Source organism: Hemitrygon akajei, chromosome 32 (genome assembly GCF_048418815.1).
Source record: "Hemitrygon akajei chromosome 32, sHemAka1.3, whole genome shotgun sequence".
Taxonomy (NCBI): Eukaryota; Metazoa; Chordata; class Chondrichthyes; order Myliobatiformes; family Dasyatidae; genus Hemitrygon; species Hemitrygon akajei.
This window is the reverse complement of record NC_133155.1, coordinates 7,868,830-7,892,859: the sequence shown is the minus strand read 5'-3', so window position 1 is coordinate 7,892,859 and position 24,030 is coordinate 7,868,830. Positions and strand designations below refer to the sequence as shown.

General features: G+C 42.6%; 1 protein-coding gene across 2 annotated transcripts in view; it reads left to right on the top strand.

The window, feature by feature from the left end:
- The first annotated feature begins 894 nt into the window (after window positions 1-894).
- Window positions 895-24,030, top strand: part of rnf19b (ring finger protein 19B) — a 161,332-nt gene continuing 138,196 nt past the window's right edge. The window contains exon 1 of one of the 2 annotated variants that reach the window (XM_073034262.1): window positions 895-1,038. The gene's annotated coding sequence lies outside the window, so the exon portion shown is untranslated. The remainder of the gene's footprint in view (window positions 1,039-24,030) is intronic. The other variant, XM_073034260.1, reaches the window with a different exon arrangement.

The window sequence follows — 24,030 nt, the reverse complement described above, 5'->3', positions numbered from 1 at the left end:
TTGGATTGCATGCCACAGAACAGGGCATAATTCGTCACCGTCATTATGTGCCGTGTTGTATGAGGTGGGCGATAACGGTCTCACGACCGTGATTGTTCTTGGCAATTTTTTTTTACAGAAATGATTTGCCGTTACCTTCTGGGCAGTGTCTTTACAAGACGGGTGACCCCAGCCATTATCAATAGTAGTCGGAGATTGTCAGCTTGGTCACATAACCAGGAATTGTGGTATGCACCAGCTGCTCGTACGACCATCCACACCTTGCCCAGGGTTTGGGGGGGGGGGCTGCAGGCCAACGGAGGGAAGGACCGCCTTTGATAGAGACGCATCTCCACCCCACCATCCCTTCTATGCATTACCCCGTTTCCTCCCACACTCCAAAAGACGTATCCTACCGCTTGGTAGGTCAGTTGGCCATTATAAATTGTCCCGTGACCGTAGGGTCAAATACTGGGACAGCGCCGTTCGAAGGGTCTAATCCGCCTTTACTCAATATATAAATAAATTGAAGGGTTTGCGTCGTATGACTCACGATTGTATCATTGACCAGCACACCCGATTGATAAGACAGGGCGGCTCTCTCCCCGAAAGGGATGGAACCGCTCTCATTTAGACTCCAGGTAACCTGGCAGATTTCTGATAGCGCAGCCCTGTCACGGTGCCAGGCTGCCGTGTCTAACCGCAAAGCTCCGCTGGCCAACTGCACCCAAGCCTCGGGATTTGGAGGGGGCCAGTCCCTCTGCAGGAGGAGCTGAGAACACGCAGCGCTGTGGCTCTCTCGTTTGATATGCAGCTGATCAAAAGAAAAATCGGGTCCCGATGCTCCCTGCTCACTGAGCACGGTTCGGGAGGTGCGGTGCCCCGTGGAGTTCCGCACTAAAGCGCGGCTTCCTCGCGGAAAGGAAATTCCTGCGTGACGCGCCTGCTGACTGCGCACCCGCAGATCATCTCAGCATCTCGTCCCAGGGTGAGGTACGATGGGTGGTGTCGGAGGGGAAAGCTAATCTAATCTTAGAATCCAGCCCCGGCACGATCAGGGTAAGAGGAGGCTCGGCGCCTTTTATAATCAGCAGTACCAGCGCGATAAAAGCATGTTTGCGATATGTTGGAAAATGCTGCAGTTTATCTGGCGTGTTTTCCCTGTGATATACCCTGTCCAATTGTATTGGTCCCCCTGAAAATCGTCAAATCTGTCCAACGCAGTCTAATTTCCACGGGGTTATAGAATACTGAATGATGTTCAGATACAAGAATTCGCTGATTAAGGGAAGAATTATTTATAAATGAAATGGGGTGTAGATGTTTTATTATAAATGGCTTGTATTTTTAAAGAGATTCCCCCCCCCCCCCCGGTCTTTATTACTTTAGTTCTTTCATCTGCTCGATCAGATCTACTGATCAACGGGTTCGGTTTTCATTGCGGATAAAGGCTAAAATTTCCGAAATATGAAGATATTTCAAGCTTGTAGTTCACCTGGGCCACCTGCACTGCATGCAGGAATTGGACAGTCACTTGTATCTCCGCTTTCTGTTTGCTCAGAGATTTTAATGAGTTCAGTTTAAGACTGCCTAAAACTATTGTTACACTGATTGTCGCAAGACCCGACAGGTATTGTAACGTGGATATTTGAATATGTAACTCTATTTACAGAAAGAAGGGGAGCGTCTGGCATTGCTAGGAATGTGTCCTGGTTTAAAATGGCACAGGTCAGAAGTGTTATTCCGGTACACTAGCAATATTTGAATGTTCTGACACAACCATCTGTTTTCCCATTAGACTTTTAAATCCACACGTCTGTTCATTGCGACGGGCTCATAACGCAAAGAATTTTACTCCGTCACGTCGTGGGATGGATGTAAGATTTAAATAGATTCTAAATCTGTGCAATTTCGAATAGATAGAATTGCAAACTCTTCTTGCATTAGTGTATCATTTGTCCCCCTTGATCGTATTATTGGATTATTTAGAGAAACAGCATGGATTAGGCCCTGCCAGCCAGCAACCCCCTAACCTAATCACGGGGCAATTTGTAATGACCAATTAACCCACCAATTGGTAAGACTTTGTACTGTGCGAGGAAACCGGAACGCCCGGAGGGAACCCGCGCATTCGAAGGGGAGCAGGTTGACTCCTTACAATGGATTGAACCCTGAACCCTGAACTCTGAACTCCCGGGCGTCGCGCTAACCCCGCGGTCTCAGGCTATGAGCATCGTTTACAAACGCACAGTGGATGAGCTATATAAACATGGTTCGCTGCAGTCTGAAGAAATTCAAGCAAGTCTTTTTCATTTTTTAAAATATATATATTCATATTGTACCGATAACAGTAATCCGACTCATTGAATCTATGCTGGTACTCAGAGCAATCCCCTCAACCTCCTCACTTATTTTCCCTATAACCTGTTCACTCCCTCCTGCCTCTGGTACCATTCACTGGAGGCAATTTACAACGGCTAGTTAACCCACTAAGCAGCATGGAGATTGTGCAGACTTGGTACGGATGGAGGTCGGGATCAAACTTGGGTCTGTGGAGGTGTGAGACAGCCCCTCTGTCTACTGCATGTGTGTCCGTACAGAGGTGAAATAGTGTGAGGGGACGTGAACTGGTTGCATCGCTGTCGAGGAAAGAGGAACCACCGCACAGGATTTGGGGGGGGGGGGGGGGGAATCTGCAGGAAGTTGTGGACTCAGTCAACTCTCTCAGCCTTCCCAGCATCTAGGACACCTTCAAAAGGCAATCCCTCAAAAAGGAGGCATTTATCAGTAAGGTCCCCCATTACTCAGGATATGCCCTCTTTTCATTGCTACTATCAAGGTACAGAAGCCTGAAGGCACACACTAAACATTTCAGGAACAATTCTTCCATAGGAGCAGAATCAGGCCATCTGGCCCATCAAGTCTGCTCCTCCATTCAATCATGGCTGATCCTTTTTTCCTTGTCCTCCTCAGCCCCAGTTCCCGGCCTTCACCCTGTAACCTTTAATGTCATGTCCAATCAAGAACCTATCAATCTCTGCCTTACATACACCCAGCAACCTGGTTTCCACAGCTGCATGTGGCAACAAATTCCATAAATTCACCACCCTCTGGCTAAAGAAATTTCTCCACATCCCTGTTTTGAAAGGGTGCCCCTCTATCCTCGGGCTGTGCCCTCTTGTCCTAGACTCTCCCACCATGGGAAATATCCTTTCCACATCTACTCTGTCAAGGCCTTTCATCATTCGAAAGGTTTCAATGAGATTCCCCCCTCATCCTTCTGAACTCCAGAAAGTACAGACCCAGAGCCATCAAACGTTCCTCGTATGATAACCCTTTCATTCCTGGAATCATCCTTGTGAATCTCCCCTGGACCCTCTCCAATGACAGCACATCTTTTCTAAGATGAGGGGCCCAAAACTGGTGACAATACTCAAGGTGAGGCCTCATCAGAGCCTTTATAAAGCCTCAGCATCACATCCCTGCTCTTGTATTCTGGACTGCTTGAAATGAATGCTAACATTGTATCTGCCTTCATCACCACTGACTCAACCTGCAAGTTAACCGTTAGGGTGTCCTGCACAAGGGCTCCCAAGTCTCTTTGCATCTCAGATCTTTGGATCTTCTACCCATTTAGAAAATAGTCTGCACATTTTTCTACTACCAAAGTGCATGACCATGCATTTCCAACATTGTATTTCATTTGCCACTTTCTTGCCCATTCTCCTAATCTAAGTCCTTCTGCATTCTACCTGTTCCCTCAACACTGCCTGCCCCTCCACCAATCTTCATATCATCTGCGAACTTGGAAATAAAGTCATCTATTCCATCATCTAAATCATTTATATGTAGCATAAAAAGAAGTGGTCCTAACACCAACCCTGCGGAACACCACTCGTCACTGGCAGCCAACCAGAAAAGGATCCTTTTATTCCCACTCGCTGCCTCCTACCAATCAGCCAATGCTCTAAGCACGTTAGTAACTTTCCTGTAATACCATGGGCTCTTGGTAAGCAGCCTCATGTGTGGCACCTTGTCAAGGGCCTTCTGAAAGTCCAAATATGCAACATTTACTGCATCCACTTTATCTATCCTAATTGTAATCTCCTCAAAGCATTCCAACAGGTTCGTCAGGCAGGATTTTCCCCGAAGGAAACCATGCTGACTATGTACTATCTTGTCCTGTGTCACCAAGTACTCCATCACCTCACCCTTAACAATTAACTCAACCATCTTCCCAACCACTGAGGTCAGGCTAACTGGTCTATAATTTCCTTTCTGCTGCCTTCCTCCTTTCTTAAAGAGTGGAGTGACATTTGCAATTTTCCGGTCCTCGGGCACCATGCCAATGATTTTTGAAAGATAATTTCTAATGCTACTACAGTCTCTAACGCTGCCTCTTTAAGAACCTAGGGTGCAGTTCATCTGATCCAAGTGATTTATGTACTTTTAGATCTTACAGCTTTTTGAGCACCTTCTCCCTTGCAATAGTAACTGCACCCACTTCTCTTCCTCCACACACTACAACATCGGGCATACTGCTAGTGTCTTCCACGATGAAGACTGAATCGAAATACTCAGTTCATCAGCCATCTCCTTGTCCCCCATTGTTACTTCTCTCTGCCATAAGATTTCTAATTGGACAATGAACCCATGAACACTACCTCACTTTTTCTTGCACTTTTGTTGTACTGCTTAATTTATTTTTTATATCTATTTCTTATTGTAAGTTATAGGTTTTAAAGTTATGTATGTGCAACGTATGGCTGCCAGAAAACAAATTTCCCGACAAGAAGTCTTAAGTTTATTGTCATTTAACTATATACATGTATACTGTAAAACAGGACGTTGCTCTGAACCAGGGTGTAAAGCACAGTAGTGTATGTAACGCACAATAACTTGTGAAAGTAAGGATAAAATCTGCAGATAAATTACACATAAATAAAGTGCATAAATTAAATATTGTCAGGTACAGAACAGATTAACACCGGCATTTCTTTTTAAAGATGAGTATCTACATACTGGCATTTTCTGAACGGTTGGAATACACTGAGGTACTTGTGTGCCGGTACCCATTTTATTTGTTGCTGAAGTGGCCATAATGCTTGAACAAATTTAGACAATGAATGTAGCAGGCTTCAGTGTCAAAGGCTTCTGCTAACTCTGGCATGTTCTAAATTTTCCTCAGGTCTGCAGGTTTATTGATCTGAAACGTTAACTTTTGTTTTCTCAATGTATATTTGTTGCCTGATCTGCGGATTATCTCCAGTACTACTGTGTTTTTGTTTCTGAATTCCAGCAACTACAGTGTTTTGCTTTTCAGCTTACAGTACCATCAATACCCACTTTGCTCTCCAGTAGCGTTGGATCTCATTACAACCTTGTTGCATATGTATGACATTTTCGAATCCTAATTGTAAATAGCACGGTGAACTTCATTTTAATGATTTAAGATAAAGCGTTAACAAAACACAGAGGAAGACAATCTGATAAAATTGTTTGCTGTCCTTTTGGAAGGTTAAAAAATTTGACCGACTGCTTGTTATTTATTAAGCATAAATTTACAAAGTTTATGCTTCAAGGTTGCATGGATGAAAGAAATGGTGGCGGGGGTGGGGGTTGGAAGGCTATGGGAAAGGGAAGGGCTAAGTTGATATTAGAGTAGGTTGAAAGGTTAGCACGATATCACAGGCTGAAGGGTCTGTACTGTTATGTTAGTACATAAAGTGAGTTATTAATGGAGTTCTACTCCAAAGCAATATATCGGGCGAACATCTTTCCAATGAAGACTTAAGTATTCGAAGTTCAAAGTAAATTTATTAAAGTACCTATATGTCACCATATACAACCCTGAGATTCATCTTCTTTCGGGCATATTCAATAAATACAGTAACCATAATAGAATCAGTGAAAGACCACACCAGCAGGGAGGACAGTCAGTGTGCACAATACAGAAAGAAAAACAAAAGAAAAGAATTATCAATTATAAATAAACATTGAGAACATGAGATGAAGAGTTCTTAAAAGCGATAATCCCAACGGCCTGGGTTCATTTCCCACCGCTTTAAAGGAGTTTCTATGTTCTCCCGTGACCACGTGGGTTTCCTCCCATGGTTCAAAGTTAGTAGGGTAATTGGTTATTGTAAATTGTCCTGTGACTAGGCTAGGATTAAACTGGGCGATTGCTGGACGGCGTGACTCAAAGAGCCAGAAGGGCCTATTTTGCGCTGTATATCAATAAATTTTAAAATTTATTAACTTAAATTTTTAAATATTCAGCTTCATTGGTAAAAATCCGTCTCATTTTTGTACAGTATAAAGAATGCATATGGCTGAATTGACTCTGGTATTTTAATTTATCTTCAGTGATAAAGAAACATCTGACAGTATACACAGGGCTTTAGAGGGAGATAAGAGAATGGGGAATGTCAGATAATGCTTCCGCTTTGGAACTCTACCAGGCAATGTGTATTTGTGAGACAAGGGCAGGTGTATCAGTACAGAGCCATCTGGTTCTCTTCCACGTTGCATATCATGCTGACTTGAAAATTTGTAGGTCTGTCAGGTCTGTGTCCTCTTCCCACTGCTGCCATCTGGTAGAAAGTACAGGAGCCTCAGGACTTGCACCACCAGCTTCTAGAGCACTTTCTACCTCCCCAACCATCAGGTTCTTGAATAAAAGGGGATAGCTACACTCAACTTCACTTGCCCTATCACTGAGATGTTCCCACAACCAATGATCTCACTTTAAGGACTCTTTATCTCATTATCTCATGTTCCATTATTTATTGCTATTTATTCATATTTGCATCTTCACAGTCTGTTGTCTTCTGCACTCTAGTTGATCTTTCACTGATCCTGTTGTGGTTACTATTCTGTAGATTAGCTGAGTTTGCCCACAAGAAGGTGAATCTCAGGGTTGTACACAGTGACGTATATGTACTTTGAAAATAAAACTTACTTTGAGCTCTCCAGTAGTACTTTCAGTAGGATTACAGTGGTTCAAGAAGATGGCTTACTATTGCCCTCTCAAGGGCAATCAGATAGCCTGTAAATTCTGTCCAGGCTGGCAATGGCCAGTTCTCAACAATAAGGACTAAATTACACATCTGTTTTCTAAATGTGCTTGTCTCGTATAAATTTGTTAGTCTGCTTTTCCTTTTTCTTTTTTCTCCTCACTTTTAATCTAATCTTTCTGCCTTGTTATTTTCCTCTCTGTAATTAATTTTAATGTTACGTTCTATCCTCATTTGACCTTGATACATTATTTATTTCTCAAGCCTTAAATCTCTTTGATTAAAGAGATACACCATTTGTCCCATTGTTCAGAATGCTCTATTGCCCTCATTGTTAACAACTTGCAGTTCCACAAGTTTTGTGTGCAGTTTATCTCATTAACATGGCAATCCGCAAGGAACTCCACTCTGGCAGATGTCTGAATATGTTTTGTTAAATTGATAAAGTAGTTCAAAGATTCAAAGAACACCTATTATCAAAGTATGCGTGCAGTTTTGTTGTTTCATATGGCAAGTGTTTTTTCTCTTCACACTTCAAATTGTTGTTTTTGCCAAGCCACTCCTCCAGTTCGTGGCCGAGCGGTCTCAGATCTTGGTGAGAGGGCATGTTTGGACCAGGTGGAGGGCATCACAGAGGCAAGCTGGGGTTTGTCGGGCACCCCATCAGTGTAGCGTTTGCGCTGTTTTGGCACGTCGACTTCTGAGTCTATCTGCGGCTGTCCGGTTTTCTTTTCCTGGTGGCTGTAATAAAGCCCAGGAGGAGCAAGGTAAGGCCGTTGATCAGATCTCCGCCGGAGTTTGGGGGAGTGGGGGGAAACATGTTGGTGTGCCAGCTTGTCATGGGGGACGAGGTTTTTCAAGTTGGAGAAAGGTTTTCAGGATTTGAGTTGGGAAGTTGGAGCGTTTTGGACGTCTTTTGGATATGCTTGTAGAATTTTGCTGAAGCTGCTCGTCTGCAGAACTCCAGGGGTGCGTTTCCCCTCTTTGCTGGGAGCCATTGGAGAGGTGTGGGTTTTAGGGCTCCTGAGATTGTTCTGGAGCTGTGTAGTAATGTTGTTTGTGTGAGCACTTCTCTCCCAGATGGGCGTGCAATATTCGGCAGCTGAGGAACATAGTGCTAGGCTAGCTGTTTGTAGGGCTGACTGGTTAGCACCCCGTTTGGTTCCTGCTACTTTCCTGATCGTGGCCGTTCCGGATTTTAGTTTCTTTGCAACAATTTGAAAGTGGATCTTGTATGAGAGAGTTCGATCTAGTGTGACACCCATATACTTTGGGTGTGGTCCGTTGGGCAGCTGTTTGTCTTTTAGTTTGATATTAAGTTTGGTCGGTTGTCTGGATGAGATATGGAAGTTACTGCTTGGTTGACATTCATATTTAGATACCTCTTTGAGAAGTAGTTGGATAGGGAGTTGATATCTTGGGGTAAGGTGTTTTTTCCAAAGGATTTGACATTGTTCGATTGGAAGGCTATGCAGTGAACAACCCTTCATCTTCCCACAGGCAGCCACAAAACAAAGAAAACCATGGAACCCGTTCAAAGAGAAACATCAAACCCTCCCTCCCCCCCACCACGTGCAAAAAGACAAGTCATGTAAAGGACAAAAAAAAGGAAAAAACACAGAATATTAAAACAAAATTGAAAGAGTCCACAGTTCAAGTTGGACCTAGCTGTATCGTTGGATATCTGCAGACCCGGTATTCTGCCAGAATCGAGGAAGAGACTGTTTGAACGCAAGGACCTTCCTTTGAGAGCAGTGAGCAAGAGGCTGGTAGACACCGCAGTTCTGCTTGTTTGGTAAATCATTACTGGATGTCAAACTAAACCATTTATTTGTGCACCCAGTGTTGTTAATAAGGAATATCCAAACTGCGTTCAAGATCAACTTTTACATTTTAATATTTATTACAGAACACTAATAGATTCCCTGAGATTCGGTATCTATCAATGTCCTATTCAGGCTAGTCTAATTAATATTTTAAACACTTGAATATGTGAGTGCCTTGCAGCTTTGCCTTGTTCATCTATCTGTGGAAAAGATTTTCTGTGATAAGAGGTACTTATAATCTGGCTACCATGGTTACAGTTTCAACCTCCAGATGAGATCAGCTTGCTCCTAGGTACTGCAGGGATGAAAAACATTGTTCAGCAACATTAAGGTGAAGAATTGTGCCACCAGCCCACACTCTGTACCGTTCCTCCATTCTTTCTTGCCAGCATCTCCTCTGTATTTGATTTTAACCCTTGGACCAAGTGCCTCCCACAATATTATCTGGCTCCAGAGCAAGCTAATTGATACCATCCAAGCAACCATAATGATTCTCCTTTCTTTTAAATTGTTCAGTAGCAAGGAGCACAGTTTTTGCTTGGCCTGCTCTCTGACCACATGAAGGTTTGCATATTGTCTGGAGTATAAATAACAGATAAACCTTTGAGTCGCTTAGGTCTGTAAGATCTCATGCAGTCAGCTGTGATACAGTATTGGAATTGCTTGTCCCCATTTTTTATTTTTAAACAGGACAATTAAACCTACTGAAGATTGCCTATGATTTGAAACCTTTTAACCATTGTCAAAGTTGCTCTGCCTTTGACTGTCCTAACTTTACTTTTTTAATACTCTCATACCAGTAGTACAAAGAAATAGGTGTTTCATTATTCACCTTTGACCAGCAATTCAGCTGGACCGACCATCCCTGACTCAGCACCTGATACCACAAGGGTTCCCAACCTGAGGTTCATGCACCCCTTGCGTAATGGTACTGGCCCATGGCATAAAAACGGCTGGGAACCCCTACTCCAGAAGGTGCATATGGAATACTCTGTACTTTCATGAGTGCAGTACCTACAAATCTCAAGCTGCTTTACACCATCCAGAACAAAGCAGCCTGCTTAATTGGCATCCCATCAACTAGCATAAACATTCATTCTTTCTACCACCCACACGCAGTGGCTACAGTGTATACCAACTATAAAATACAACGCAGTTACTTGTCTAACGTGCTCTGAAGGTACCTCACTCTGCAGCCACGAAGGACGACAACCATAGGGAACACAACCACCTGCAGGTTCGTTGACAAATTGCCACACCTTCCTTGTTTGGAAGTGTATCACCTGTTGTCTATCCTTCAAAGTTCAAAGTAAATTTGTTATCAAAGTACACATATGTCACCATAACCCTGAGATATGTTGTCTTGTAGGCATATTCATCAAATCCATAGAATAATAACCATAACAGGATCAATGAACAACTGCTTCTGGGTATTTAATCAGTGTGGAAAAGACAACAAGCTGCAAGTGCAAAAAGTAATAATAAATAAACAATAAATATTGAGAACATGAGATGATGAGTCCTTGAAAATTAGTCCATTGGTTGTGGGAACATTTCACTGAAGTGAAGTTATCCCCTCTAGTTCAAGAGCCTGGTGGTTGAGGGGTAATAACTGTTCCTGAATCTGATGGTGTGAGTCCTGAGGTTCCTGTACCGCCTTCCTGATGGCAGCAGTGAGAAGAGACCATGCCCTGGGTGGGCGGGGGGGGGGGGGGGGGGCTCTCCAATTATGCTTTTCTGCAACAACGTGTTGTGCTCAATGCTGGGGAGGGCTTTATTCATGATGGACTGGACCATATTCTCTACATTTCGCAGGATTTTCCATTCAAGGGCATTGGTGTTTCCATACCAGGCTGTGATGCAGCCAGTTAATATACTCTCCACTACACGTCTATAGAAGTCTGTCAAAGTTTTAGATATCATGCCAAATCTTTGGTCTAGTTTTTGCAGCTTCTCACCCAACAATAGTGTAGGAACAACATTACTATGTTACAGGGGTTCATGAAGGCAGCTCACCACCATCACCACCTTCTTAAGGTCAATTCCTGGGCTTTCCAGTTATGACCAGATTCCAAATTTGGGTGCTGCCTTTTTGAGACATTGCCTTTTGAAGATGTCCTGGATGCTGGGGTGGCTGGTGCCCATGATGGAGCTGGCTGGGTTTACAACTTTCTGCAGCTGCTTCCACACCTGTGCAGCAAAATGATCTGGAAGGAACTTTAGATTCAATGGTTCATGGATGTGAATGTTTGAAGCTTTTGTGGTATCACCATATATGGTGGAAAATTAAGTTTATTGACGTGCTGTTTGAATCTTCTGTTGGTAGCTCTGCCACCAGCCAAAGAACCATGGGCAGATCTTTAAATAAAGCTATATTTCCAGAAAGGTCCATGTTGTGTCAGGGTAAATGAGAACTGATGGATATTGGGGCATCTTTTCTCATTTTGGAAAAAAAAATTCCAGATAAAATGTGGATTTTGGAAAACTATTTTGAACATAGAACACAGATCTGGAATGAGCTGCCATTACAAGTGGTGCATGAGAGCGTGACTTCAACGTTTAAGAGAAGTTTGGACAGGTACATGGATGGTAGGGGTATGGAAGGCTATGGTCTCGGTGCAGGTCAATGGGAGTAGGCAATTTTTATGGGTTTGCATGGACTAGATGGGCCAACTGGCCTGTTGCTGTGCCATACTTTTCTATGACTCTAACTGTACAGTACAGTACAGGTTCTTCAGCACTTGATGTTGTGCTGACCTTTTGGTTGAGATCAATTTGGTCAAACTAAATCTATATTATTCACAAATTGCTTTAAAAAAAATTAATTTCTTCACATGGTAATTTTTAATTAGGTGAAAGGAAACTTGGAACTAGGGAGACCTGCATTAGTCATTGAAGATTTTGGCCAGATGCAGCCTAACACAGTTGTCTTATGATGATCATTTGCTTTGTTTGTAGAGCAGAAGTTTCCTACCTGGGGTCCATGAATCCCTTGCTTAATGGCATTGATTTATCGTGTTGTTAACTGTGAACAAAGTCACCAGAGAGACTGATGACTAAAGCTAGCGGATATAGAAGCAGTTATTTGAGCAAAGCAAGTATACAGGCATCATATCCGAGATACTCGTGGAAGAAGAGGCCTGCCTGACCCAATATTACATAACATTTTTGCATGCTAAAGGTAACTGCAGGACAATTCTATAGTTACAATGCTTCCTTTGAATTACATATAATATTCAAGCACCTCTGACTTCACTTCCACACTCCAGACACCCAAAATGAATGTTAATTCTCACCAACTCTGGGCTGCATTCATGCATATCCAGACATCTGCTGACAAATGGAGTGTTTCTTTGTTTGCAATCAACCCCAAAATGCAGCTCCTGGAAGATCATTGTCCAGAGCTGCTTTTTAAATTCAATCTGCAATTCACGTTCAGGTCTGCTATATAACCTAACTCCAGAATACACCTTAACACATGGTATTAAAATGTTGGAACCCCTGCTTTAGAGAGACACATGACAGAAATGTCAATGGGAAAGCTGCAGAGAAATCCTTTCAATCGAGGTGCAGCACTGTTATTATCCTATTGTGCATTGACACTATTGGCTGGTTCCCAAAGATAAATAGCTATAATTTGGTGTACTTATGATCTGAGTCTAATTTAATACAGAATTCTGTAGTGCTGCTGGTGGTTTGTGTGTTTTTGGCTTGCATGTAGATCTTATTGTTCTGTTTTTTTTTTTTGTTTACTGTGTCCCACATAACCATGATAGTGGAGTCAGTATCAGTCTTTGAAAGAGAAAATCTGTTTGTCAGATATGCTATGGCTTTGAGGTTGTGGTTATCTGAATAGGTAAGGGGACACTGGGAGACTTGGGGCACCACTCACTGTAATTGGCTACACAGGTTGATCGGGTGGTTAAGAAGAGATATGATGTACTTCCCTTTATTAGTTGTTGTATACTGTTCAGCTAAGTCTTCTAAATTGACAGTAACAGACTATAACAAACTCAGAGTGGATCAAATTATACGCGTGTTTATTACTTGCAAGGGAAGACTACTTCCATACTTTTAATTTGTTGGTAAATAGCGTCAATCTTACCACTCAAAACAGATCATTTTAATACGTTTACCAGTCCTGTAATTCTTCAGCTTCATGTCTGTGTGGTCGTTCTATCCCTTGATTGCTTTCCTGTCTTACCTCACATCCATCTTGAATGAGCTACACTTGTCTTTGAGGCTTCTCCCCCAACACCTGTGTCCTGTTTTATTTTCTGCTTTCAATCCTGTAATGTCAAGACACACCCTGCTACAAATCACGTACCCTCGCAAGCTTCCCATCCAACCACATCAGCAAAGCACTCGGAATCTCACGGGTTCTATCTTGTCACATTACATTTTACAGAAGTTATAAATTCATGAATACTTCAGGGTTACAAATATATATCCACATAGTTAAGGAATTAAGTTCAAGAATCAGGAAGTTAAAAGTTCAAAGTACATTTATTATCAAAGTAAGTATGCAGTACACAACCCTGAGATTCGTCTTCCCCACACAGCTACGAAACAAAGAGAGACCATGGAACCCATTGAAAGAAAAACATTAAACACCCAACATGCAGGAAAACGGACAAATTGCACAAGTGCCAAAAAACAAGTGAATAACACACAATATCAAACATCAAACCATAGAGTTTTGAAACAGTCTAGGAATGTTCAGTTTATTTCTCTCCAATTTAGCGCTGTGCCGTTTGTTGACTGCAAGCTGCAGAGCCAGTCGGTCCTGATCAAAGTTGCACAGAATGGCAATTAAAAAAGGAGAAACCTGCAAAACACAAAACATGAACTGCAGAGTCCTCCAAAAAAACGAGTCCACAAACTGCGTTATGTTGTGGTTTTATAGAACTTCAGTTAGGCCGTATCTGGATTGCATTCGGTTCTGGTTTCCCCATTATAGGAAAGATGTGCAGGCTCTGGAGAGGGTGCAGAAGGATGTGGAAGCTTTAGAGGTTGGTGCTGAAACAGTTTGCCATGATGCCATCTGGATTAGAGGGCATGTGCTATAAGGAAAGGTTGGACAAACTTTGGTTTTTTATCTGGAGCAGCAGAGGGTGAGAGGAGATCTTTAAGATTATGAGAGTCATTGCTAGAGTAGACAGGTGGTATCTTTTTCCCATGTTTAAAATATCTAATACCAGAGGGCATGCATTTCAGGTGAAAGGGTTAAATTCAAAGGAGATGAGAGGGGAAAGGTTTCTTACACAGTGGCAGGTGTCTGGATTACGTTGTCTGGGGTGGTAATGGAGGCAAATGTCTGTCAAGAGTAAGAATTGCAGGTTGTATGCTGTATACATTCACTGATATTAAATTGAACCATTTGACTATAGTTAGTCGTGCCTTGTAGCAGTTGGTATTCACGTGGCACAGTAACATAGTGGTTAGTGTGAAAATTTTTACAGTACCTGCAGCCCAGGTTCAATTCCACTGCTGTCCATAAGGAATTTGTACATTCTACTCATAACATCCTCCCACATTCCAAAGGTGTTTGGGTTGTGGGCATCATATCTTGGCATCAGAAGCAAGGCGACCCCAGCGCATCCTTGGACTGTGTTGATCATTGATGTAAACGACACTCCATGCTTCGATGTGCGCGTGACAAATAAAGCTAATCTTTAATCATCGTTAGACCTCAATCCAACAACGCCGTGGAAGTACCTTCGATCACTGTGGATCTGGGAATGGCGCAGCACCATGTTCTTGCTGCCAGTGCCAAGAGCCAGGAGGAGTGTCCTTCTCTTGAAAATGAGGGAGACGGCCAGCAGGCGAGTCAGGCGAAGTACTGTTTACTGAGAACTAGCTGGTGAATGATAGGGTTTCATTTCAGGATGCACTCAGAGGACATGAGAATGGGAGAAAAACTAGAGCAAAAAGCAGCCTGAAGAACCTACCATGTCAGGTTGTGGGAGGTTTATCTTGGAAGGGTAGGGGAAGTAGCAGAGGCTCCTGCAGGAAGAGCATCCATCTGAATGATGCAGAAGTCTTTGAGTTTCTCACGTTTCCTGGATTTGCATTTCCATAGATAGTTGAAATTTAGGATTTCTGAATTAACCTGGACCAAAGGGGAGAGGGGATCAACCAAGTACAGCGTCCACACCAGAGCTTTGTTCTGTCCGCACTCTTGTATGGGTCAGAATGCTGGTGCATGACAGGGGGTGACCTTGCCAAAGCTGTCACCACTCCACACCACAAGAAAGATCTCCAACCGTGCCTTTCTGCTTCAGTGTCACCAAGAGGACTTGGCCACCATCATCATGAGGAAAAGTTGGAGATGGATTGGGCACTTGATGAGAAGAAAAAGAACTTCAGGGTGTATATTGTATACATTTCTCTGACATTAAATGTACCTATTGAATTAAATAGTTAACTCCATTATCAAGATATCACTTCATTGGACCCCTGAAGGGGGGAGGAAACGCAGGAGACCAAAGACAACTTGGTGCTGTACCACAGAGGCAGAAATGAGGAACAAAGGAAAAACAAAAAGTTCAGAAGATCAGAGTTCATTTGCTATCAAAGTATGTACACCATAGACAACCTTGAGCTTCATCTCTTTACAGGCAGCCACAAAGCAAAGAAAGACTATAGAAGCCACAAAAACCCCACCACAAAGATTGTCAAACACCCATTGTGCGAAAGGAAAACTAATCGTGCAACTAATACAAAAGATAACACACGTGAACCACGGAGTCCCCAAGAGAGAGTCCACAGTCTGGCTCATGGCTTGGATCGGCTTAACATCGAAGGGTAGCAGACCAGTAAAGCTGTCTTCTTTGTTTTTGAGCTGTGCCTCTCTGTGCAGTAATCAAGATTAAGGCTTTATTACATTTCTTGGCACATGAACATCTACTTTCCAAGAGTGGAGTGCACCATTTGATCCCTGGGATTGTATGTAGGATAGTAATCAGATTTATTCCCATTATAAGAATCCACCGTGTTTAACAACCTCAGCAAAAGACAGGAATTATAATACAAATAAAATTCACTGTAATCTGTGTTGCTCTGCTATCAATGTTAGCATTTTGGCTTCATTTGCACGATGCACATGGAATCTGACAAGAACTTTATGACAATTTCTCATAAATTGGCCCATTTGATGGGAGTCAAGGGCTTTGTCACTGAAAACAATGAAGGCTATGGATAATGGTTGAAGTTCTTGTCAAAACTTTTCTTAAAAGATATTATGTTGTTTGTGCTTCTGAGTGAACAGAATCTTTGCAATGATCTGTGCAGAAGCTTTTTTTTACCGGGCTCCTTCAGAATCTCCTCCTGTTTGGATGCAGCTCTTCGATGTGACCTGTGGTGGCGCTGTTGCTCAGCCTTTTACTTGCCAATGTTAAATAGCTTCTAGTTGTTAATTTGCTGATGGCTCTGTTCAAGAGCTTCACCAGGCTAGCTGATGCCTGACGTTGATCTAGGAAAATACAATACACTGGTCAGTTTAACATCCAGTTGACAATGAGAGGGGGTTGCATGGTGAATGGTTCTATTGTTCATGATACAACATAGCACAACGTTTTACGTTCTTTGTCTATCCCCTTTAACATAACAGCACAGCACCTGGGTGACAGGGTAGAGCTGCACCTCTGTCAAAGGAAGTGTAAGGAGCTCCTTCCCTCTACTAGTCTGCCGGTCACCCTTGGACAAGGTGTAGCACTTGCTTAGCCCCAGTCAGGGTTACCTGAAGCCATGGGAGCAGGTGGTGGATGGTCGTATGAGCAGTCGGTGCACATCACAAGTCCTGGTTATGCGACCACTGACGCCAGGCAGACAAACTCTGAAGAGTATTGATAATGGCTGGGGTCACCTGTCTTGTAAATACACTGCCCAGAAGAAGGCAATGGCTTAGTACTTAGAACGTAGAACATCTTGCAACAGCTATTGCAGGATGGCGGCGCGACGCAGTGCTCAGCGGCCACTTTGGAATGAATATCTATAATCTGTCAAGTAGGATGCCGTGTACAATCTTGATTTGATGGAGATGGACGTGTGAAGCAAGGAGGAACATCTGGTGAAACTTTTGAAATACCTGTTTCGCTGCCACTGCTACTGTGCGATCGGAGAAATCTCCGGGAGGAAGGCCCCGAATCCTCGGCTTTGCCTGTTGCTTGGTGGCCGGTGCTGGGGTCGAAGCGCTCGGCAGAGATGGTGCTCGGTGTCGGAGGGCTGGTCGGAGGCTCGAAGTTTTCGGACGGACTCGGAGTTGGCTGTGGTCGGGGCTCCCAGAGTGCAGTATGGGCAAGCTGCGGCGCTGGAGGTTCATGGCAGGAAGAGTTTTTCTTCCTTCTACCGTCTGCGTGAGATGATGGGTTGTCGGGACTTTGAGACTTTCTTTTAAACCGTGCCATAGACTGCTCTTTATCAGATTATGATATTGCTTTGCACTGTTGAAACTATGTGTTATAATTATGTGGTCTTTGTCAGTTAGTCTTTTATCAATTATGGTATTGTCTGCACTGTTGAAACTATATGTTAACTATAACTATATGTAACTATGTGGTTTTGTGTAGGTCTTGTAGTTTTAGTTTTGACTGATGGGTTTGTAGTTCCTTTCCAGGGAACGTGCTAAGACGGTAGCGCGGTATCGATACGCAGCAGCCTCTCCGGACTCTGGATTGGGGATTACCAAACATTATGTGGTTTTTCTTGTGTGGTCTATTTTGTGCTTTTTCGTGATATCATTCCGAAGAATGTTGTCTCATTTTTTAACTGCATTGTATTTGTGGTTTCTAAATGACAGTAAGCTGAATCTGAATAGAACATAGAAAATCTACAGCATATTACAGGCCTTTTGACCCACAATTTTTCTGTAGAAAAATTTGTCAACAATTATGGTTATAATACCATGATTGTCCACATCGTATGGCACGGCACATGATGATAATGCTCAGAGGGATTTGGTTTCCCAGTAATCAAATCACACAAAGAAACGTTCAGGCAATTAGCAAAAAACTAAAGCTGGAGTGTTCATTGGACTCTGCCGCCTGCGTACAGAATACAGGATAATGCACTTAAGGAACATTGAGTGATGGCGATCACTTGGTAAGCGCACTCCTTGCACGCGTATTTTTTCCCTCTCTCATACACAGCCTGGTTATTCTGTTGTTGGTGCTCACAGTTTATGCGCTTCAACATCTTCCCAGAATTTTGTCATAATGGGTCCCAAACAGAACTGATGGGCTCAGGTTGGCTTTATGGTGCCTTTCCCTCCTTACATAGCAGAATATTCTCTGCCTTTAGTAATGGGGATGTATAAATGTGTATATGTTATTTCTGTACAGTATTCAAGGTAGATACTTTTGCTTATTTTGTAATATAAGTGTAACTACATTGTGGAATGCATCATATTCTAATTCATGGTAGTCTTAAGTTAACTTTGTTGGTATTTAAAGACAATGTCCTGGTGTCTAATAAAAAGAGCTCATCCCGTCAGTGAGAGAGAGAGAGAGAGAGAGAGAGATTGGGGCTGACGAAGGATCTCGGCCCGAAACGTTGACTGCTTGTTTCCACGGATGCTGCCCGACCCGCTGAGTTCCTCCAGCGTGTTTGTACGAGAGAGATCGGGGCTGTTAGGAATTCACACTGGATAAGGATGGAGCTATTATTGTATTTTCTTGTAGATACCTTTTTGTAAATATTGGTGTTTTCTTTTCCTTAAATTTTGTAATTGATGCACTTAATAAGCACCCTTGTACTAAAGTCCTAAGCGACTTCAACCATTTTTCCTTTGATCATAACCCATGTATCTAACAAACACACTTAAGTGAATTGAATTGACTTTATTACTTACATCCTTCACGTACATGAGGAGTAAAAATCTTTACGTAACTTCTCCATCTAAATGTGCAATGTGCAAATTATAGTAATAAATAGTACTTGTCAGGGTAAATTAATCGTACTGATGGCCTAGTGGAAGAAGCTGTCCCGGAGCCTGTTGGTCCTGGCTTTTATGCTTCAGTACCGTTTCCTGGATGGTAGCAGCTGGAACAGTTCGTGTTTGGAGTGACTCGGGTCCCTAATGATCCTTTGGGCCCTTTTTACACACTTGTCTTACTAAATGTCCTGAATAGTGGGAAGTTCACGTCTACAGATGTGCTGGGCTGTCTGCTCCACTCTCTGCAGAGTCCTGCAACTGAGGGAAGTACAGCTCCCATACCAGACAGTGATACAGCCAGTTGGATGCTCTCAATTTTGTCCCTGTAGAAAGTCCTTGGGATTTGGGGGTCTGAATGCCAGATAGTTGAGAAAGATAATGAGGGGTAGATTACCACTTATCAAACTCATATTTGTTTGTTACTGAGCAGAGCCGTTTCATCCTGAGACATGGGAAAACTCATTGAGGGAATTCAACTCCCGGATATTGGGAGGTTACAACAAGTTCAAGGACTGTGAGAAAGGAAAGCTGGAAACATGTTGAAGGTGGGAAGGAAATGGCAATAAAAAGTTTTAAAAAACTTGCCAACCAAATCTAAAGTTTTAGCTTACCAGAAGAAATGAAAATATTATACTTCTTTTATGCCTCATTCTGGCCTCTTACCTCTTCTCTGCTTTTCAATTCCCTCTGGGTCCCCTCCTCCTTTCTTTTCTCTCCTCTCCTTTCAGATTCCTTCCTCTCCATCCCTTTCCCTTTCCCTTTCCCACCCAACTGGCTCCACCTATCACCTTCTAGCTATCCTCCTTACCCTTACCTCCCCTCCCAACTTTTTATTCTGGCATCTCCCTCCCACCTTCATTTCCAGTTCTGAAGAAAGGTCTCGGCGTGAAAGGTTGACTGTGTATTCATTTTCACAGATGCTGCCTGCCCTGCCGAATTCCTCCAGCATTGTGTGTGTGTTGCCTTGTATTTCCAGCATCTGCAGACTTTCTTTCGTGTTTAATATTACACATTGCTGATTTTACAAAGCCAGGGATGGCTGGGAGTCTTATGACGCCAGCAAATCTCTGTTAATGTTGGGCTGTAAGGATGGCATAAGTAATGCTTAAAGTTTGCTTTTGATACAAGGGTCTTGTTGTGTTTTGTAACTCTGAAGCATAATAATCAATTGAAAGGAAAACAAGGAAGCCAGGAGATAACTGGTGTGTGTTCACTTTTTACTCTTAAGTGAGGTGTGCACTTATGACATATGGCGTTCTCGTGCTATTACTTATAACCTGTAATGAATTATTTCACCAAAAAAATGCTTAACAATATATTTACAGTTTTACTCAAATTACTGAAGTTAGGGTGGCGGGGTGGAGATGCATTTTCACCAAAGGAAGTGTGAAACTCTCCTTCCCTCTGCTAGCCTGTAGGTCACCCTTGGGGAAGGTGTAGCACCTGCTTAGTAACCCCCACCTCCCCACCAGATCAGAGCCACATGAAGCTACGAGAGCAGGTGATGGATGGTCGTATGAGCAGCTGGTGCATATCACAAGTCCTGGTTCTGCGACCACTGATGCCAGGCAGACAATCTCTGAAGAGCATTGATAATGGCTGGGGTCACCCGTTTTGTAAAGGCACTGCCCAGAAGAAGGCAATGGCAAAATACTTCTGTAGAAAAATTTGCCAGGAACAATCACGGTCATAGACCATGATCGGCTAGGCCATACGACACAACAAGTAACAAATAAACTGAAATATTAAATACACAAGTTCTCATCTGAGCTGGTGATATACGACCCGACCATCTGCAACATATCATGTAGTGCATATTACATCTGGTCTCCATTTACTTTTCCCCATATCCTTTACAGGAATTGATTACATTAGTTGAGGTAACTTGGATATATAAAAAGATTTCCTATTTATATTTAGACTGAAATGTGATAAAGTTTGCCGCAATTCTTCAGCCAAAGTTTTGAGCCTCACGGTTCATTTAAACTGGGATGTCCGTGTGTCCCATGCATAGCTAAAGAAAGGGCTTGGAAATGGCAATGTTGTGTGCAAGTTAGGTTTAGTATAAGGATGTGTACCTCAATCTTAGTTTTGTTTCATCCCTCCACAACCCAAACTAAGCCTGTGGCGGTTACTTAAAAACAAACCGAAACCGCGGAGAGGCTGAGCGAGGGTGCTCGACACGGTATGACACGCTTCCAAGTAGCGAATTTCCAAGCTGGATAAAGGTATGGTTTGATCCTTTGCTATGAAACCAGCAAAGACAAATGATCTTGTATCAATTTTTTAAAAAGACTGATTAAACTAAATTCACAATATAGCGATCTTAGTGTTCAAATCCTGTGACTAAGTGGTCTAATTGGTGATATAAGCGTAATTAGTGACTTGCTTAGCATAAAGAGCGGTCAAATGCTATTCCAATTAGCGGTCAACAAAAAAAAATAATTCCCCATGGCTTACTCATTCTCCACTAGACAAAGGCCAAAGTAAATGTACCTCACCATATACAACCCTGAGATTTATTTTCCTTCAGCCACACTCAGCAAATCTATGGAACAGTAACTATAACACTAGCAATGAAAGATGAACTAGAGCGCAGAAGACAACAAACCGTACAATTACAAATAAATAGCAAGAGCATGAGATGAAGAGTTCTTAAAGCGAGTTCATTGGTTGTGGGAACATTTCAGTGATGGCAAGTGAGTGTAGTTATCCCATTTTGTTCAAGAGCCTGATGGTTGAGGAGTAGTAACTGTTCTTGAACCTGGTGGTGCGAGTCCTGAGGCTCTTGTACCTTCTACCTGTTGGCAGCAGTGAGAAAAGAGCATGGCCTGGGTGGTGAGGATCTTTGATGATGGATGCTGCTTTTCTACGACAGCGTTTTATGTAGATATGCTCAATGGTTGGGAGGGCTTTACCCATGATGTACTGGGCCAAATCCACTACTTTTTGTAGGAATTTCCATTCAAAGTCATTGGTGTTCCCATACCAGACTGTGTTACAGCCAGTCAATACACTCTCCACTATACATCTATTGAAGTTTGTCAAAGTTTTAGATATCATGCCGAACTTCCACACGCTCCTAAGGAAGTTGAGGCACTGCCGTGCTTTCTTCATAATTGCACTTAAGTGCTGGGCCAGGACAGGTCTTCTGAAATGATACCCCCTGCCCACTGGCAGCTACGAGGAGACGGTATGGGCTAGGTAGCGAGGGTTTTCGATGGATGTCACACGACTCGTGTTTCTGTTCAAGTTGCCGCACAGGACCATGATGTGACCGGACAGGACACCAACAGTGCATCTGTAAAAAAAAAATCTGTCAGAGTGTTCGGTGACAAGTCAATCCTTGTCAACCTCCTAGGAAATCAAAGGTACTGGTGCTCTCTCTTTGTGATTGTATTCAAATGCTGAGCCAATATTCCATTCGGAATGCTATTGTGAAATTTTATTGTTAGCACTGGGTGTTTGATGGTCTTTTTTTAATGTGTTCTTTTGGGGTTTCTTTGTTCTGTGGCTCCCTGTAAGGAGACAAATGTTCAGGTTGTATAATGTATACATACTTTGATAATAAATGTACTTCAAACTTTGAATATTGTGATTACATGAGAAAATGGTGAATAAGAGGTAAAATGGAATTCAGTCTATCTCCAAATTTCATAAAGTGTCAAACTCATCTCTGATCTTGTCTTATTAAAACAAAAAATTCTAGAAAAACTTAATAACTCAGGCCACAACTGTGGAAAGTGAAATAGTTTGTGTTTCAGGTCCTGGTGTTGCCCAGGCTGAATGTTTCCTGTATGTTCTATTTTTATTTCATGTTTCCAAGATCCACAGCTATTTTTTCCTCTGATTTCATTTAAGGATCTTGTGATGGCCTTTCAAACCTGACAGCAATAGTATGATTTCATGAATCCCAAAATATCTTTGGATTGTATCATCTGCCTTCCTCAAGTACAGATTTTCAACATGTAGGTAAAATAAGAGCAGCTGACCAGATTAACGTGCTTGAGTTTTAGATTCCTACATTGCAGAATGAGACCCTTCAGCCCATCATGTATGTACTAACAATCAAGTACCCATCTCTATCCGATCCGTTTGCCAGTATTTGGCCATTAGCCGTGGTGACCCAAGTAGATGTCACACTGTTACTGAAGTGTTGTGGATTCCCTTCTCAACCACCCACTCAAGCAGTGTGTCTCAGAGGTCAAGCACCCTCTGGATGAAATGTTTTTATTCAGGTTTCCTCCAAGCCCCATACCCTTAAGCCAGGGATTCCCAACCTTGTGTCTCATGGTATAAAAAAGGTTGAGAACCCCTGCCCAAAGCCCATTCTCGCCAATTTTGATACGTTGATGCCCTCTAGTTTTGGATACGTGCATCTCAGTTTTAATTACTTCAGTTGTTCAATGTCAGCTGAATGGATTTTGGTAATGGTGTCATTGGCATGGTGATGTACTGAGTCATCAGCATTGTTATACAGGAACAGGAAAGAAAATCTATTGTTCTGTACATTATAGTAAAGGTATACTCTTCTGGCTTCTGGAAACACAGTTCACTTTGCTTGAACATCACTTCCTGTACATAAGCTGTTTTTGACATCATTTCCTGTACGGATTAATTTAGATTTCAACTTGAAGTACGTGGTGGAAAGATGTCCATCTCCATCCACCTGAAACAGCAATTTCTGTGAGTCTTTAAGTTTTGTTAATAAGACTACAAGACCACAAGATGTAGGAGCAGAGTCAGGCCATTTGGCCCATTGAATCTGGTCCTCCATTTCATCATGGCTGATCCATTTTCCCTCTCAGCCCCAATCTCCTGCCTTCTCCCCGTATCCCTTCATGCCCTGACCAATCAAGAACTATCGACCTCTGCCTTAACTATACATAAATACTTGGCCTCCACAATTACCTGTGTCAAAGAATTCCACAGACTCACCGCTCCCTTGTGAAAGAAATTTCTCCTCATCTGCGTTCTAAAAGGACACCCTTCTGAGGCTGTGTCCTCTGGTCTTGGACTCTTCCACCATGGGAAACATCCTCTCCACATCCACTCTATCAAGGTCTTTCACCATTTGATAGTTTTCAATGAGGTCACCCCTCATTCTTTTGAACTCCAGTGTATAAAGGCCCAGAGCTATCAAATGCTTTTCATATGACAAGCCGTTCAATCCTGGAGTAATTTTTGTGAACATCCTTTGAACCTTTTCCAGTGTCAGCACATCCTTTCTAAGTTAATGGGCCCAAGACTGTTCATAATACTCCAAGTGACGTCT